This window comes from Cervus canadensis, chromosome 10 (assembly GCF_019320065.1).
Source record: "Cervus canadensis isolate Bull #8, Minnesota chromosome 10, ASM1932006v1, whole genome shotgun sequence".
NCBI classification, from domain to species: domain Eukaryota; kingdom Metazoa; phylum Chordata; class Mammalia; order Artiodactyla; family Cervidae; genus Cervus; species Cervus canadensis.
In genome coordinates this window covers 7,307,356-7,325,198 of record NC_057395.1, presented here as the reverse complement: position 1 = coordinate 7,325,198, position 17,843 = coordinate 7,307,356, and the positions used below count along the sequence as shown (strand labels likewise).

At 41.2% G+C, this 17,843-nt stretch overlaps 1 long non-coding RNA gene across 1 annotated transcript; it reads left to right on the top strand.

Annotated features, from left to right (window-relative positions):
* Window positions 1–11,667: 11,667 nt before the first annotated feature.
* Window positions 11,668–16,016, top strand: LOC122448659. The gene is made up of 3 exons (XR_006271716.1): window positions 11,668–11,906; window positions 14,001–14,075; window positions 15,935–16,016. It is a non-coding gene; the product is annotated as an uncharacterized LOC122448659 (long non-coding RNA).
* The last annotated feature ends 1,827 nt before the right edge of the window (window positions 16,017–17,843 follow it).

Below are 17,843 nucleotides of genomic sequence, written 5' to 3'. Positions count from 1 at the left end.
AAGCCTAAGAAGGCTGCTCTTAGCTTGACTTGGCCTAAGGTCGTTCCAAATACCAGATTACAGTCATCAAGAGGAACTGATCAATGGAAGGGGCCAGAATTTTGGAACTCATACTTATGTTTATGTTTGCAAAACATGCAGTAAGGTCTGAATAGTCATTATCTCAGCGGAGGATGCGAAGTGTGATGGTGTTTTTCCGTGGGGGGCGGGTTGAGGTGCCCACTTGTCCGGGAGCTCCCCCAGCCCAGCCTGCGCACAACGGAGGGAAGGGGTGGCTCTCTCACTTCCAGCGCCCAGAAGATACATCTTCCCAGCAAGCATAGCACCGTGCAGTTTCTAAGGCCGAAGGGGAAACCTGGGCAGAAAAATACAGGCAGCTCTCCGTTACATGCTCTGTGATTGCATTTTCCGTTCCAGGTGGGTTTTCTTTTGCTGTTTAGAACAGTAGTGACGCAAGCACAGGCCAGCCGCTCACTCTGTGCCAGCCCCTAATCTCGTTCATTCTTGGTCTGCTCTTCCTCCCTGCTGCGCTGTGACGTGGATGGCATAGCCCCACTTTACGGGCGAGGAAACCGATTTACAGAGAGAGGAAACCTCCTGCTACAGTCACTAATCTAGTTAGAGATAGACTCTAGGTTTTGAAGTTGGTGTCATGTCCCATTGGGGTTTCCCATGTGGCTCAGTGGTAAAGAATCTGCCTGCTAATGCAGGAGACTTGGGTTTGATACCTGAGTCGGGAAAAATCCCCTCCAGGAGGAAATGGCAACCCACTCCAGTATTCCTGCCTGGGAAAGCTCATGGACGGAGGAGCCTGGTGGGCTACAGTCCTTGGTGTCACAAAGAGTTGGACAGGACTGAGCACATCATGTTCCATTATTGGGAACTAAATAGCTTGATGCAAAAATATTTTGAAAAGGACAACGTATGAAAGGAAACAGTTGTCACTTTTGGGCCAGATCACCTTCCAAGAGTGGTTCAAGTCAGTGTCGATAAGGGTCAGTTACATTCAAAGGCACTGTGGTGACTATGGTATACAGTGCCAGGTACATAGATGGCTATCTATAAAAACTGGGTTTTTTTAGTTTAGTTTATTGAAATATAGTTGATTTACAATGTTGTGTTAGTTTCTGCTGCATAGAAAGGTGATTCAGTTGTACATATATATATATGTTCTTTTTCCTATTCTTTTTTTTTTTTTTTTTTTAATTTTTTTATTAGTTGGAGGCTAATTACTTCACAACATTTCAGTGGGTTTTGTCATACATTGACATGAATCAGCCATGGAGTTACATGTATTCCCCATCCCGATCCCCCCTCCCACCTCCCTCTCCACCCGATTCCTCTGGGTCTTCCCAGTGCACCAGGCCCGAGCACTTGTCTCATGCATCCCACCTGGGCTGGTGATCTGTTTCACCATAGATAGTATACATGCTGTTCTTTTGAAACATCCCACCCTCACCTTCTCCCACAGAGTTCAAAAGTCTGTTCTGTATTTCTGTGTCTCTTTTTCTGTTTTGCATATAGGGTTATCGTTACCATCTTTCTAAATTCCATATATATGTGTTAGTATGCTGTAATGTTCTTTATCTTTCTGGCTTACTTCACTCTGTATAAGGGGCTCCAGTTTCATCCATCTCATTAGGACTGGTTCAAATGAATTCTTTTTGACGGCTGAGTAAAATTCCATGGTGTATATGTACCACAGCTTCCTTATCCATTCATCTGCTGATGGGCATCTAGGTTGCTTCCATGTCCTGGCTATTATAAACAGTGCTGCGATGAACATTGGGGTGCACGTGTCTCTTTCAGATCTGGTTTCCTCAGTGTGTATGCCCAGAAGTGGGATTGCTGGGTCATATGGCAGTTCTATTTCCAGTTTTTTAAGAAATCTCCACACTGTTCTCCATAGTGGCTGTACTAGTTTGCATTCCACCAACAGTGTAAGAGGGTTCCCTTTTCTCCACACCCTCTCCAGCATTTATTGCTTGTAGACTTTTGGATAGCAGCCATCCTGACTGGTGTGTAATGGTACCTCATTGTGGTTTTGATTTGCATTTCTCTGATAATGAGTGATGTTGAGCATCTTTTCATGTGTTTGTTAGCCATCTGTATGTCTTCTTTGGAGAAATGTCTGTTTAGTTCTCTGGCCCATTTTTTGATTGGGTCATTTATTTTTCTGGAATTGAGCTGCAGGAGTTGCTTGTATATTTTTGAGATTAATCCTTTGTCTGTTTCTTCATTTGCTATTATTTTCTCCCAATCTGACGGCTGTCTTTTCACCTTACTTATAGTTTCTTTTGTAGTGCAAAAGCTTTTAAGTTTCATTAGTTCCCATTTGTTTAGTTTTGCTTTTATTTCCAATATTCTGGGAGGTGGGTCATAGAGGATCTTGCTGTGATTTATGTCGGAGAGTGTTTTGCCTATGTTCTCCTCTAGGAGTTTTATAGTTTCTGGTCTTACATTTAGATCTTTAATCCATTTTGAGTTTATTTTTGTGTATGGTGTTAGAAAGTGTTCTAGTTTCATTCTTTTGCAAGTGGTTGACCAGTTTTCCCAGCACCACTTGTTAAAGAGGTTGTCTTTTTTCCATTGTATATCCTTGCCTCCTTTGTCAAAGATAAGGTGTCCATAGGTTCGTGGATTTATCTCTGGGCTTTCTATTCTGTTCCATTGATCTATATTTCTGTCTTTGTGCCAGTACCATACTGTCTTGATGACTGTGGCTTTGTAGTAGAGTCTGAAGTCAGGCAGGTTGATTCCTCCAGTTCCATTCTTCTTTCTCAAGATTACTTTGGCTATTCGAGGTTTTTTGTATTTCCATACAAATTGTGAAATTCTTTGGTCTAGTTCTGTGAAAAATACCGTTGGTAGCTTGATAGGGATTGCATTGAATCTATAGATTGCTTTGGGTAGAATAGCCATTTTGACAATATTGATTCTTCCAATCCATGAACACGGTATGTTTCTCCATCTGTTTGTGTCCTCTTTGATTTCTTTCATCAGTGTTTTATAGTTTTCTATGTATAGGTCTTTTGTTTCTTTAGGTAGATATACTCCTAAGTATTTTATTCTTTTTGTTGCAATGGTGAATGGTATTGTTTCCTTAATTTCTCTTTCTGTTTTTTTCATTGTTAGTATATAGGAATGCAAGGGATTTCTGTGTGTTAATTTTATATCCTGCAACTTTACTATATTCATTGATTAGCTCTAGTAATTTTCTGGTAGAGTCTTTAGGGTTTTCTATGTAGAGGATCATGTCATCTGCAAACAGTGAGAGTTTCACTTCTTCTTTTCCTATCTGGATTCCTTTTACTTCTTTTTCTGCTCTGATTGCTGTGGCCAAAACTTCCAACACTATGTTGAATAGTAGTGGTGAGAGTGGGCACCCTTGTCTTGTTCCTGATTTCAGGGGAAATGCTTTCAATTTTTCACCATTGAGGGTGATGCTTGCTGTGGGTTTGTCATATATAGCTTTTATTATGTTGAGGTATGTTCCTTCTATTCCTGCTTTTTGGAGAGTTTTAATCATAAATGAGTGTTGAATTTTGTCAAAGGCTTTCTCTGCATCTATTGAGATAATCATATGGTTTTTATCTTTCAATTTGTTAATGTGGTGTATTACATTGATTGATTTGCGGATATTAAAGAATCCTTGCATTCCTGGGATAAAGCCCACTTGGTCATGGTGTATGATTTTTTTTAATATGTTGTTGGATTCTGTTTGCTAGAATTTTGTTAAGGATTTTTGCATCTATGTTCATCAGTGATATTGGCCTGTAGTTTTCTTTTTTTGTGGCATCTTTGTCTGGTTTTGGAATTAGGGTGATGGTGGCCTCATAGAATGAGTTTGGAAGTTTACCTTCTTCTGCAATTTTCTGGAAGAGTTTGAGTAAGATAGGTGTTAGCTCTTCTCTAAATTTTTGGTAGAATTCAGCTGTGAAGCCATCTGGTCCTGGGCTTTTGTTTGCTGGAAGATTTTTGATTACAGTTTCGATTTCCTTGCCTGTGATGGGTCTGTTAAGATCTTCTATTTCTTCCTGGTTCAGTTTTGGAAAGTTATACTTTTCTAAGAATTTGTCCATTTCATCCAAGTTGTCCATTTTATTGGCATAGAGCTGCTGGTAGTAGTCTCTTATGATCCTTTGTATTTCAGTGTTGTCTGTTGTGATCTCTCCATTTTCATTTCTAATTTTGTTAATTTGGTTCTTCTCTCTTTGTTTCTTAATGAGTCTTGCTAATGGTTTGTCAATTTTGTTTATTTTTCAAAAAACCAGCTTTTAGCTTTGTTGATTTTTGCTATGGTCTCTTTAGTTTCTTTTGCATTTATTTCTGCCTTAATTTTTAAGATTTCTTTCCTTCTACTAACCCTGGGGTTCTTCATTTCTTCCTTCTCTAGTTGCTTTAGGTGTAGAGTTAGGTTATTTATTTGGCTTTTTTCTTGTTTCTTGATGTAAGCCTGTAATGCTATGAACCTTCCCCTTAGCACTGCTTTTACAGTGTCCCATAGGTTTTGGGTTGTTGTGTTTTCATTTTCATTCATTTCTATGCATATTTTGATTTCTTTTTTGATTTCTTCTATGATTTGTTGGTTATTCAGAAGCGTGTTATTTAGCCTCCAGGTGTTTGAATTTTTAACAATTTTTTTCCTGTAATTGAGATCTAATCTTACTGCACTGTGGTCAGAAAAGATGACTGGAATGATTTCAATTTTTTTGAATTTTCCAAGACTAGATTTATGGCCCAGGATGTGATCTATTCTGGAGAAGGTTCCGTGTGCACTTGAGAAAAAGGTGAAGTTGATTGTTTTGGGGTGAAATGTCCTATAGATATCAATTAGGTCTAGCTGGTCCATTGTGTCATTTAAAGTTTGTGTTTCCTTGTTAATTTTCTGTTTAGTTGATCTATCCATAGTTGTGAGTGGGGTATTAAAGTCTCCCACTATTATTGTGTTACTATTAATTTCCTCTTTCATACTCGTTAGTGTTTGCCGTACATATTGTGGTGCTCCTATGTTGGGTGCATATATATTTATAATTGTTATATCTTCTTCTTGGATTGATCCTTTGATCATTATGTAGTGTCCTTCTTTGTCTCTTTTCACAGCTTTTATTTGAAAGTCTATTTTATCTGATATGAGTATTGCGACTCCTGCTTTCTTTTGGTCTCCGTTTGCATGAAATATTTTTTTCCAGCCCTTCACTTTTAGTCTGTATGTGTCTCTTGTTTTGAGGTGGGTCTCTTGTAGACAGCATATATAGGGGTCTTGTTTTTGTATCCATTCAGCCAATCTTTGTCTTTTGGTTGGGGCATTCAACCCATTTACATTTAAGGTAATTATTGATAGGTGTGGTCCCGTTGCCATTTACTTTGTTGTTTTGGGTTCACGTTTATACAACCTTTCTGCATTTCCTGTCTAGAGAAGATCCTTTAGCATTTGTTGAAGAGCTGGTTTGGTGGTGCTGAATTCTCTCAGCTTTTGCTTATCTGTAAAGCTTTTGAGTTCTCCTTCATATCTGAATGAGATCCTTGCTGGATACAGTAATCTAGGTTGTAGGTTATTCTCTTTCATTACTTTCAGGACGTCCTGCCATTCCCTTCTGGCCTGGAGGGTTTCTATTGATAGGTCAGCTGTTATCCTTATGGGAATCCCTTTGTGTGTTATTTGTTGTTTTTCCCTTGCTGCTTTTAATATTTGTTCTTTGTGTTTGATCTTTGTTAGTTTGATTAATATGTGTCTTGGGGTGTTTCGCCTTGGGTTTATCCTGTTTGGGACTCTCTGGGTTTCTTGGACTTGAGTGGCTATTTCCTTCCCCATTTTAGGGAAGTTTTCAGCTATTATCTCCTCGAGTATTTTCTCATGGCCTTTCTTTTTGTCTTCTTCTTCTGGAACTCCAATGATTCGAATGTTGGGGCGTTTCACAGTGTCCCAGAGGTCCCTGAGGTTGTCCTCATTTCTTTTTATCCTTTTTTCTTTTTTCCTCTCTGCTTCATTTATTTCCACCATTTTATCTTCTACCTCACTTATCCTATCTTCTGCCTCCGTTATTCTACTCTTGGTTCCCTCCAAAGTGTTTTTGATCTCATTCATTGCATTGTTCATTTTTAATTGACTCTTTTTTATTTCTTCTAGGTCTTTATTAAACAATTCTTGTATCTTTTCAATCTTTGTCTCCAGGCTATTTATCTGTAACTCCATTTTGTTTTCAAGATTTTGGATCATTTTTATTATCATTATTCTAAATTCTTTTTCAGGTAGATTCCCTATCTCCTCCTCTTTTGTTTGACTTGGTGGGCATTTTTCATGTTCCTTTACCTGTTGGGTATTTCTTTGCCTTTTCATCTTGTTTAGATTGCTGTGTCTGGAGTGGACTTTCTGTATTCTGGAGGTCTGTGGTTCCTTTTTATTGTGGAGGATTTACCCAGTGGGTGGGGTTAGACGATTGGCTTGTCAAGGTTTCCCGGTTAGGGAAGCTTGCGTCAGTGTACTGGTGCGTGGAACTTGATTTCTTCTTTTTGGAGAGCAATGGAGTGCCCAGTAATGAGTTTTGAGATGGGTCTATGTGTTAGGTGTCACCTTGGGCAGCCTGTATGTTGACATTCGGGGCTATGTTCCTGTGTTGCTGGAGAATTTGCGTGGTATGTCTTGCTCTAAAACTTACTGGCTCTTGGGTGGTGGTTGGTTTCAGTGTAGGTATGGAGGCTTTTGGACGGTCACTTATTGCTTAAAGTTCCATGTAGTCAGGAGTTTTCTGGTGTTCTCAGGTTTTGGGCTTAAGTTTCCTGCCTCTGGATTTCAGTTTTATTCTTCCTGTAGTCTCAGGACTTCTCCAACTATACAGGACTGATAATAAAACTTCTAGGTTAATGGCGAAAAGATTCTCCCCTGTTAGGGACACCCAGAGAGGTTCACAGAGTTACATGAACAGGAGAAAAGGGAGGAGGGAGATAGAGATGAGCAGGAGGAGAAAAAGGGGGACTCAAGAGGAGAGAGACAGATCTACGCAGCTGTCTGTTCCCAGAGTGTTCTCCGTATCTCAGACACCTACAAGGATTCACAGAATTGGATTGGGAAGAGAAGGGGAAAGGAGGAAATAGAGGTGTTCTGAGGTAGAAAACAGAGAGTCAAGATTGGGAGAGAATAATCTTCGGTTTAAAGATAGGGCTTCTCTTTTTTTTTTTTTGGTAAGGTTATAGTGTAGTGAAAATGAAAATGAAGAGTAGTAGAGGAGTACTAGAGGACTTTAAAAGAAATAAGAGAAAAAGAAAAATAGAAAATAAAAGAGAAAACGGAAAGAAAAAAAAGAAGAAAAAAGAAAAAAAAAAAAAAAAAAAAAAAAAAAAAAAAAAAAAAAAAAAAAAAAAAAAAAAAAAATTTTTTTTTTTTCCCCTAATTAAAAAAATCGTAAAAATCTATGTAAATGAAAGTTAAGGAGTAATGGGGGAGTAATAGGGAATTTTAAAGGAAAATAAAAGAGAAAAAATAAAAAAGAAAAAATATAAAAAGAAAAAAAAAATTTTTTTTTTCCTTACTTAGAAAAAAAAAAGTAAAAATATATCTAGGAGTTTCTCTGGAGCTGCTGCGGTCAGTGTGGGTTCGGCTCAGTTTCAGATAGCTCCTCGTTCCAGCTTACACTTCTCGATATCTACAGGGCCCTTCCGGTGAAGTCGGTGTTTTCTACAGGGATTTTAATCTGTTGCACCAGTCCCTTCTGAAGCGGTTCCCTTTGTTTATTTGGCTTCTGTTTGCCGGTCTCTTCAGAGCCTCATTTCCGCCCTGACACAGGCGGGCGGAGGTGGACTCTTATTCAGTTAGCTAGTTCCGTTGCGCTGCTGGGAGGGGCTGACGCTGCGGGGATCTCTTTTTCCTATTCTTTTCCATTATGATTTATCACAGGATATTGAATATAGTTCCCTGTGCTTTACAGTAGGACCTTGATGTTTATCCGTTCTATAGGTAATGGTCTGCATCTGCTGATCCCAAGCTCCCAATCCATCCCTCCCCGTCCCCTTTTCCGCTTGGTAACCACAAGTCTGTTTCTGTGTCTCTGAGTCCGTTTCTGTTTTGTAGACAAGGTCATTTGTGTCACAGTTTAGATTCCGCATATAAGTGATATCATATGGTACTTGTCTTTCTCCATAAAGAGCAGTGGATGAAGGTGTGTGTGGTCTCTGCACTTGAGAAGATGTAACAGGGCACGGAGCTGTGTGCTGCAAATAGACCCCCAGTGACACGAGTGACGAATGTCAGCCAGAGGAATTCGCAGCATGTTGGTGACAGAAGTCTCAGTGAAGACGACCTTTGAAAGGGAGATGTGATGCTAATAGACGGACATTGGAGGAAAAGGTGGGAATTGCAGGCAAAGGGAGCTGTGTCGGGGAAGCCCTTGGATGAAAGGTTTGGAGGTGAGCAAATCATCTGTTTTGTGGTGCGTAGGGCTTCCTTGATAGCTCAGTTGGTAAAGAATCTACCCACTCCATTATTCCTGGGCCTCCCTTATGGTTCAGCTGGTAAAGAATCTGTCTGCAATGCGGGAGACCTGGGTTCAATCCCTGGGTTGGGAAGATCCCCTGGAGAAGGGAAAGGCTACCCACTCCAGTATTCTGGCCTGGATGGAAAACTCCATGGACTGTATATAGTCCATGCATGGGGTCGCAAAGAGTAGGACACAACTGAGTGACTTTCACTTTGTGGTGTGTAGGTCACCTGGAGATCAGGCTGAAGGTAGGGCATTGACTACTGTGAAATCACTCTTGTCTGGATCTTCTCTAGGAAGAGAGTGGAGACTCTGGAGCAGGGAATAACTGCTTCAGAGTGGCACCTGGGCGCTGTGTTCAGCCATGGTGTGAGGGTGATGGATTCAGAAACGGTAGCCAAGACATCCTCTAGAAAATACTGCTAGCATTCCAGGGAATGAATGAACGTGATGACAGTGGGAATGGAGAGGAAGTGGAATCCAGATCAGTTGGTATGTTCCCAGAAATACTTACCACGTTCACTCTTAGCTGAGACCAAGCATTTGGCGGTGTGTGTGTGTGTGTGTAAATTCACTACCGAAGTCATGCGGTACACATTTAACAAAACCAAATCAGCTCTATCCGGGATCCGACCCCATGTCATCTTCACGCATAGCAAATGCTGCTCTGTCTTCAACTGATAGGTTTATCTGGTTAGCTTAGACCTCTACTTTACTTAAACAAAATTAGGCGACATGTAAAACAAGTGATTTTCTTTGTTCTACCAAGGTTACTTATATTCCTTGCTGAAAATATTTTTAACTGATTTGGAATCCATTTTCTTTGCTCTTTAAATTGTTTTTTTAATGTTTAATTGTGAAATATTACAGAGAAAAATTTAAAATATACTTGTTTAATGGAAGCAAGCCAAGCGTTCATGGCAGGATAAATGGATAAAGAAAATGTGATCTATACATACAGTAGATGATTATTTTCAGCCTTTTTTTATGTGGAGCATTTTTTTTTGAAGTCTTTATTGAATTTGTTACAATATTGCTTCTGTTTGATATTTCGGCTTTTTTTGGATCTTAGCTCCCTGACCGGGATTGAATTCGCATTGGAAAGTGAAGTCTTAACCACTGGACTGCCAGGGAAGTCTCTCAACCTTAAATAAAGAAGAAAATCCTGACATAGATGACAATATGAATAAACCTGGAGGACATTATGCTAAGTTAAATAAGCCAGTCACAAAAGGACAAATACTGGATGATTCCACTTACACGAGGTATATAAAGTAATCATACTCATAGAAAAAACAAGTAGAATGGTGGTTACCAGGAGCTGGCGGGAGGCAGAATGGGGAATTATTGTTTACTGGGGACAGGGTTTTAGTTTTGCTAGATGAACAGTTTCTAGAGAGAGGCACTTCACAACAATGTACGATAGTTAATAATCTTAGATTTAATTCTCTTCTTTCTTTTATTATTATTTGCTATGACATCTGTTTTAACCCAATACCATCTTTGTAACCCCCATTTTCAAGTATTTGGAAAAAATAAGATAGATTTTAATGCAGTCTCAACTTTCAGTCTGCTTTTACCCCTTGGAGATAAAGTGTAATTCTTAGAGACAGCATACAGTTAAACATTAAAAAAAAAAAAAAATCAGTAACCCTTCATAACTTTGCAGATAAATTTAATCCATTTGCATTTATAGTACATCTGAAGCAACGCTTCCAGTTATTTCGGGCATGTGCTTGTATTTAACAAATTGTAGTTTTTTAAAGATCATCTTGCATTATTTTAATGTCAATTTATCTTCTTCGGCACGGTTTTTTACTTTCTCTTTCCACTTGCCTTGTTTTTGAAATAAACTTTAAGCCATGTCCCTTTAAAGCAAATCAGAAGACAATCTCAGAAAAGTGATCTGTTTGTCCTGGGTTCACTGTGGTCCACACGGTGAGTGTCAGGTCCGTGGAAGCCAGCCAAGTCTGGTCGGTACCGATCTAGTGGAAACAGCCCTACATCACAGGTCATCACAGACTTCCTGTTTTCGTGTGGGTGCAAGTTCCCTTGTGTGAGCAAACTTTTAGAGAGTAGAAGTTATTTCAGCAGCAGCTCCCTGATCAGGTGCTGGATCAAACAATTTTAGACAGAAAGGTGGTGGTTCCATCCTGGTGAAAGAAACTGCCAGAAAAGACTTGGGAGCTGGCCAGACTGGGGTCCACAGCCTAGCTGTGTGCAAGCAGATGTCTGAAGTAGAGGCTCAAGAAAAAGTTTCATCAAATAGACTGGTCACCCAGCTTGGGGGCCACAGGTAAACTTTAGTCTAAATTCACACCCGGAACCCCGATCCCAGGGAGGGAACCCAGGGCGCCTCTCCTGGCACCTACTGAATCTTCAATCTCGACCTTGAATCAAGTCCCCACTTGCTGACTGTGAGATGGGGAATCAATTACCTTCTTTTCCTCCGTTGCGAATGGAGATAAGTGTAGTACACACCTGATATGGCTCTTTCATAGTCGAAAAGTAAAGGGCTAAATTTAATGCAAGTAAAAGAGATTGATTCCACAGGGAAGTTCACGAATCCTAGTTATCATTGTTAGTAGGATTCCAGACCGTGAGCAGGAAGGGATTCCAGGCTGGACTGTCCCTGGTTCTGGGACTAGGGGGAGCTGATTCTCCACTGACTTGAGTGAGGCTGGCTGGAAGCAGTGGGAATAGACTCTGTTCTCTTCATCAAAGATGTTCCCAAAGCTTCCTCCCTGAAGGGCGTGCCTCCCACACCGCTTCTCACCCAGTTCTTTCGTGAAATAGGTTCTCGCTTATCAAAGGGAGAGGGAAAAAAGCACTGCTCATGAATGCTTTGCTCAGAAACTCTGGGGTTTCTTCTCCTTTTCCTAAATTCCTCCCGCTTTCATTTAAACCAAAGGATGTTTCCAGAAACTTCTTAACTTTAGGTTTTTCCCATCTGACTCAATTTCTTGGGAAAGTGCCTCACCTGGTCTTTCAAAGAGGATGACACTGACCTTTAGATCTCTTTGATTTTAAGATGAACACAAATCAGCAGAAGGGGGAAAAAAAAATACCGCACGTCCATCTGACCCTGACGTACTCTCACAGCCCAGGGACTGCCTCTGGCTTGGCTGTTTGAATAACCTCTGGGCATCCGATCCACCCCCAGAGCTTAAGTTTGAACTCCAGAACAAATATTTGTCCTGTTTGGAGCAAAGTTTGAGAGCTCTCTTCTCTTTTCTTCTTTTTAAAGCTCAACCGTACTGCTCTGCTGTCCCGCTGATCGTGGTTCAGGGGACACTGGGCTCCTCCCCAGAACCCCCGCCTGAGAGCTGGGCAGAGGCACCCGGCATGATGAAGGGGCTCATGTGCTTTTTCCTCTGCTTCTTCCTTTCTGAATCGAGAGGCTTTGAAATCCCCACCAATGGACTTTCAGAAGTAAGTACTTCCAGAAAACTCTTTGCTGTAGGCCCCCTGTGTGTTTGGAATAGAGTGTTGTGTTAGCCGCTTAGTCATGTCAGACTCTCAGCGACCCCATGGACCGTGGCCCACCAGCCTCCTCTGTCCATGGGATTCTCCACGCAAGAATCCTGGAGTGGGTAGCCATTCCCTTCTCCAGGGGATTTTCCCGACCCAGGGATTGAACCCGGGTCTCCTGCATTGCGGGTGAATTCTTTACCATCTGAGCCACCAGGGAAGCCTGTTACCTGTTGCTGTTCAAGGACTGTATCCTGTAAGGGTTGAAAATCTATTATAAAGTTCATCTGAGTAGAAGTGTTCACTGTTAAAATTACTTGGATGTGTATTTACCCTTTAAAGCATTAATGGGCTTTTCATGAGAATTGAGTTCATGGGCTGGCCCCATAGTGTAGCATTTATGGAGCAGAGCCACCCCTGCTTATCTCAGAAACTGGGGATGTTAATTGATCTGATCCAAAAGATGGTTATAAGGTTTAAGTGACATTCCTAAACTACCCAGCACAGTGTGAACCTGAGCAAGAACTTGATAATTATTAGCTCTCATAACTATTATTATGAAATACCATTATTACTCTTTTACATAGAGTATAAGAAAAGTCATTTTCAAAGCACTCTGGTTGAGGGACTTCCCCGACTCACTGGAAAAGACCCTGATGCTGGGAAAGATTGAAGGCAAAAGGAGAAAGGGGCAGCAGAGGATGAGATGGTTGAATGGCACCACTGACTCAATGGACATAAATTTCAGCAAACTCTGGGAGATAGTGAAAGACAGGGAAGCCTGGCATGCTGCAGTCCATGTGGTCGCAGAGTCGGACATGACTCAGTGACTGAACAACAAACAGCTGATGATCCAGTGGCTAAGATTCCGAGCTCCCAATGCATGCGCCCTGGGTTCAACCCCTGGTCAAGGAACTAGATCTTTCATGCCGCAACTAAGACCCAGAACAGCCAAAAAATTAAAACGGACAGTTGTTTGTCATACCGAAGTGAACAATGATTTCCAAGTTAAGGGCATTTAATGTTCCTGTTAAAGGGGAAGATGGATGAGGCAGTGGGCAGAGTATAGGAGTTATTCCCAAGGAGCTCAAGGTCTTCCCTTCAGACCCTTGATCACCCTCAGTGTGATGAAAGTCTTGGAATGAAAGTCATAGAAGAGCTATTCTGATACTAGAAAAGCCACATGTATTCTGGGAATATCCTGGAAGATGCAGCGGCTTGTGATACTTACATGGTGGATTATGTACACAAATGCCAAAGAACAAGATGGCATATTTGCAAGAAAAAAAAAAAAATCACTCTGCCTGCCTAGAAATTATCATATTTTCCAACACTTTGGAAACCACCAGAGTGTGTTGGAAGCCTCACTGATGGAGCCAGGAATTGGAGGCAAGATTTCCAAAGGTGCTTGTGCTTTTTCAGCCACTTACTGGTACTCCTTTCATACTGACATTTCTAACATCTTATTAGACACTTCTGATGCTGCCAAGATCTACGCAACACTTCCCCCAGGTACCTCCCTGTCATTGGTCACTGTCATCTTCAGGCAAAGTGAAAATCGAATTCCCGCATCCACCAAGTTTGGAGATATTAACTCCTAGTTACTCATCTCTGAGATATAACCGGCAAACAAATAGATGAAAGAAATCATTGCAACAGTCAGAGAAAACAACTTTGGCTACCAAAGGGAAAAGAGAAGAGGGATAAATTAGGGGTTTGGGATTAACAGATACACAGCACTATCTATCAAATACACAACAAGGACCTACTGTATAGCATAGGAACTATATTCAATATATTGTAATATTCAACCTATAATGGAAAAGAATCTGAAAAAGAGTAGATATATGTGTGTGTATATAACTGAATCACTTTGGTGCACACCTGAAACATTGTAAATCAGCTATCAATTTTTTTTTAAAAAGACATTATATGAAAAAATGAGATTGCACAGAAATATAGAAAACAAGACAAAATAAAATACTAAATACTTTTTGCCTGTCACCAGCGGCCTTTTTTTCATTGATGGAAATAAACATCCTGATTTGTTTTAAGTTTGCAGACTATGGAGACCATGTGGAGTTGGCTCCAGGCAAATTCCAGTTTGTGCCAGAGAATCGGAGGTATCAGGTACAGTAAACCTCAGTTCCAAAAGGGAAAAGAAGTGAAAGAGATCATGAATGAAAAAATAAGAAAAGGACTGAGATGCTTTTTGCTACATTTTCTCAAGAGCTTGTTTTTCTTAGAAGTAAAGAATCCAGTAGTAGTGTACTCGGGAGAAACACAGTTCAGCTGAAATGGAGGGAAACCTCCACATGATTGTCCATCTCCAAATGCAGTGGTCATGTTGTTTGCTTAAACAATACGTGGCTGCGTGTTGTCTTCAAAGCTTAAGCTTATGGGATGGTTTTACTGTCATATATGGAAGAATTTCCTCCTAGGGGGACATTTTTGGTGGCTTCCTCGTGGGGCCACACATGCTCCCCCACTGGTCAAGGCCACTACTGTCTTGGGGAGCCGCTCAGAGAGCACAGGGAACCTAGCCACGCTGGAGGCCGTCTCCAGTTGTTAAGATTTCACCTTCCAGTGCAGGGCATGTGGGTTCAATCCCTGGTCTGGGAGCTAAGACCCCACATGCCTTGTGGCCAAAAAACCTAAATATAATACAGAGGAATATTATAACAAATTCAATAAAGGCTTTAAAAGTGGTCCATATCAAAAAGATTTAAGAGAAAAAAAAGAAACCCCATAGGTAGACCCTCATGTCAGGGTCTTCATCTAGAAGACAGAACTTAAAGAGCTGTTGAGAATTGCATTCAAAGATCTGAAAAAGACCCACAGACATAGAAAACAAACTCATAGTCACCAAAGAGAAAAGGGGAAGAGGGATAAGTTAGGAGGTTGGGATTAACAGATACACACCACTGTATATAAAATAGATAACCAGGAATTCCCTGACTGTCTACTGGTTAGGATGCTCTTCTTCCACTGCAAGGGGTACGGGTTCAATCCCTTGTTGGGGAACTAAGTAAGATCCTGAAAGCCGTGCAGCATGGCCAAAAAAGAAAATAGATAACCAAGAACTTATATAGCACAGAGAAACATGCTCAGTGTTTTGTAATAACCTATAACGGAAAATAATCTGACAAAAGATAGATAATGTAGAAATAACTGAATCACTTTACTGTACATCTGAAACTAACACAACACTGTAAATCAACCATGCTTCCATTAGAAAAAAAAAAAGTCCAAAAGAAGGCAACCGTTGGCCTTACTATGTCATATAACACCCCCTAAAATTTCAGCTCATTCCAAAGCAGGCAAGCTAAGCTCTACTAACCCACATCTCAGTTATTACTTTAAAATCCATCTGACATTAAATGCTCACCCATTGCTCTAAAGCCAGCCCACTTTCCATGCCACAGGACAGTCATTCATGTGGATAAATCTCTAAGAATGGCAGTTAGAATACAGAATTTTCCATCTGCCAATTACCATGTTTAACTCAGGGGCTACGCCAAGGAGAAGATGCACGCTTTTCAGCTCCCATGTGGCTGCGTCTAATGGAAGAGACAGACATGCTTTCCCACTGTCTGGGTTTGAAGGAAGGAATTCTGCTGCTATGAAAAGACTCAGACAAACATGTTTTTATTTGAATTAATGAGGTGGTTTTTACAGGATAAAGGTGATCTGTGCTACTCAGCATGAGCTCAATTGAATATTTTCATTTAAAAACATTGGTTTTAACATTGTATCAGAGAATGATGGGCATGCCACCAAAAGACAGCTGAGACACTTACTCACAGAAGCACACCAAGGGGAAACTAGCATTCAAGAATATTTGATAGTTATGTCTTGGTTCCAGTGAATGAATCAGAGCTCAGTATGGAAGGAGAAAATATTTCTTGACTGAGAGAAAACAGTTTTTGCCCTCAAGGTAATAAGCAACACGCTTCTGAAGAATGATTTTATCCAACTTCCTTTCACAGAGAAGTATTTCTGGACAATCTGGAGAAGGGATGGTAAGTGTACTTTGATTTTGTTAAAAATTGATGCCTGAATGACTTTTCTGTTACCTATTATCAAGAAATCAATACGGCTGCCTCCTTTGTCTTCGCACCAAGAGCGTTTACCTGACTTTCGAAATACCTGTTTGCCCAATTCTGTTTGGGAAGTGTGTCTAAAATTCAGCATGAGAGGGTGGAGTGTGTAAGCAACCAGGAGAGATGTCCCCAGGAGCTGAAAATGTTCCTTTTCTTTACTTTGGCAAGTTTTGCCAACAGCACAGGTTTGTTTTTGGTTGTTTGTTTTTTTTTTTGGAATAAAAACTATATATTGATTCCAACATAATGGTCTTGATTTAAAATAGGACACCTAACAGCTTTAGTGAGTGTGGAAAAGGCACTCTTGAACATGAAGTGGCCCAATTCCCTGAGCGGTTTGGTGTATTGTAAGTCCCCTACATACAAACAAGCCCCATTCCAAGAGTGAGTTTGTACGTCCAACAAAGTTAACCTAAGTACACAACCAACGCAATCAGCTACATGTGGCTGTACTGTAATAGGTTTAGAATACTTTTCACACAAATAATACATTAAAAAAACTGACACAAAAAATTAAGAACGTTTTTAATCAGACAGTACAGTACCTTGAGAAGTACAGTAGTATGGTACAACGGCTGGCATGCAGGGACTGGCATGGCGTGAGCAGGACAGAGGGGTTACTGATGGAGGAGGGAGAGGAGGTGGGAGATGGTACGGCTGGAGGGTCGTCAGCAACAGTAGGCAGAGGGAAGCTGCAGCTTCACTCATGTCTGGTATTGATGGCACACGTTCCGGTTCCTTGCTGGAACCAGATGCTCGTTCGCATCTTTGAAAGTTTGTAGCTGCACCTTGAAGGTCCGTATGTATGTAGGGGACTTACTGTAGTTCCTCCTGTGGCAGGAAGACATCAAGAGGAAATTTGTTTCCTTGGCTTTGTGGTCTGAACAGTCAGCAGCTGTGAGAAGCTCTGGGTTAAGGGGGAGGACGGACAAACAGCTGAGCCTGGGTTTTATCTTAGCTTGAGGTGAGCTGGATGTTAATAAGTTGGAAGATTTCATCTTGGGTGACGAAGTTTGGGGGAAATGACACCTAGTATTGAAATAAGTAAAACGCTTCACTGCCACAATCCTGGCAGTTTAGAGGCACCTCCTAAAAGATGCGTGTTTTCAGTGCTTTGTCTTTGAGCATATGGATACTGGAACTGCCTTAAATCGGTAGAGAAGGGTTGGGAGCCGGGTCCAGAGTGCTGGACCAGTCACCACATCAAAATGCCCTCTGCAAGATGTTCTGTTCTTTACTCACATCCATCAGCATTCTCAAGCGTGCGTGCTAAGTCGCTTCAGTCGTGTCCAACTCTTTGCAACCCCATGGACTGTAGCCCGTCAGGCTCCTCTGTCCACAGGATTCTCCAGGCAAGAGTACTGGAGTGGGTAGCCATTCTCTTCTCCAGGAGATCTTCCCGACCCAGATCGAACCTGGGTCTCCCGAATTGCAGGCAGGTTCTTTACCATCTGAGCCACCAGGGAAGCCTAGCACTCCTGTTCAAACTATATGTCATGGTTTGTTTTAATTTGGGAAACAACAGGACGACTGGGAAAAGGTGAAATCGCAGTAGATGAGGTTCAAGAAGGTAGGTAGCTGCATGGGGCTTTGGGGACCACCTGTGTGTTCCGCCCCACTGTACCCCTGGAAATGCCTGGGTCCCCCTCTACACTGCACACCGGCATCCTTTCCTGCCCTCTGGCCCTGTATTCAGAGTTATTTCCTGCCCTTTCATAATCCAATCTTGCTTCCCCACAACCATTTCCTCCTCATATTCTAACTTGCAGAATCATTGTTAATAGACTCACAGCGC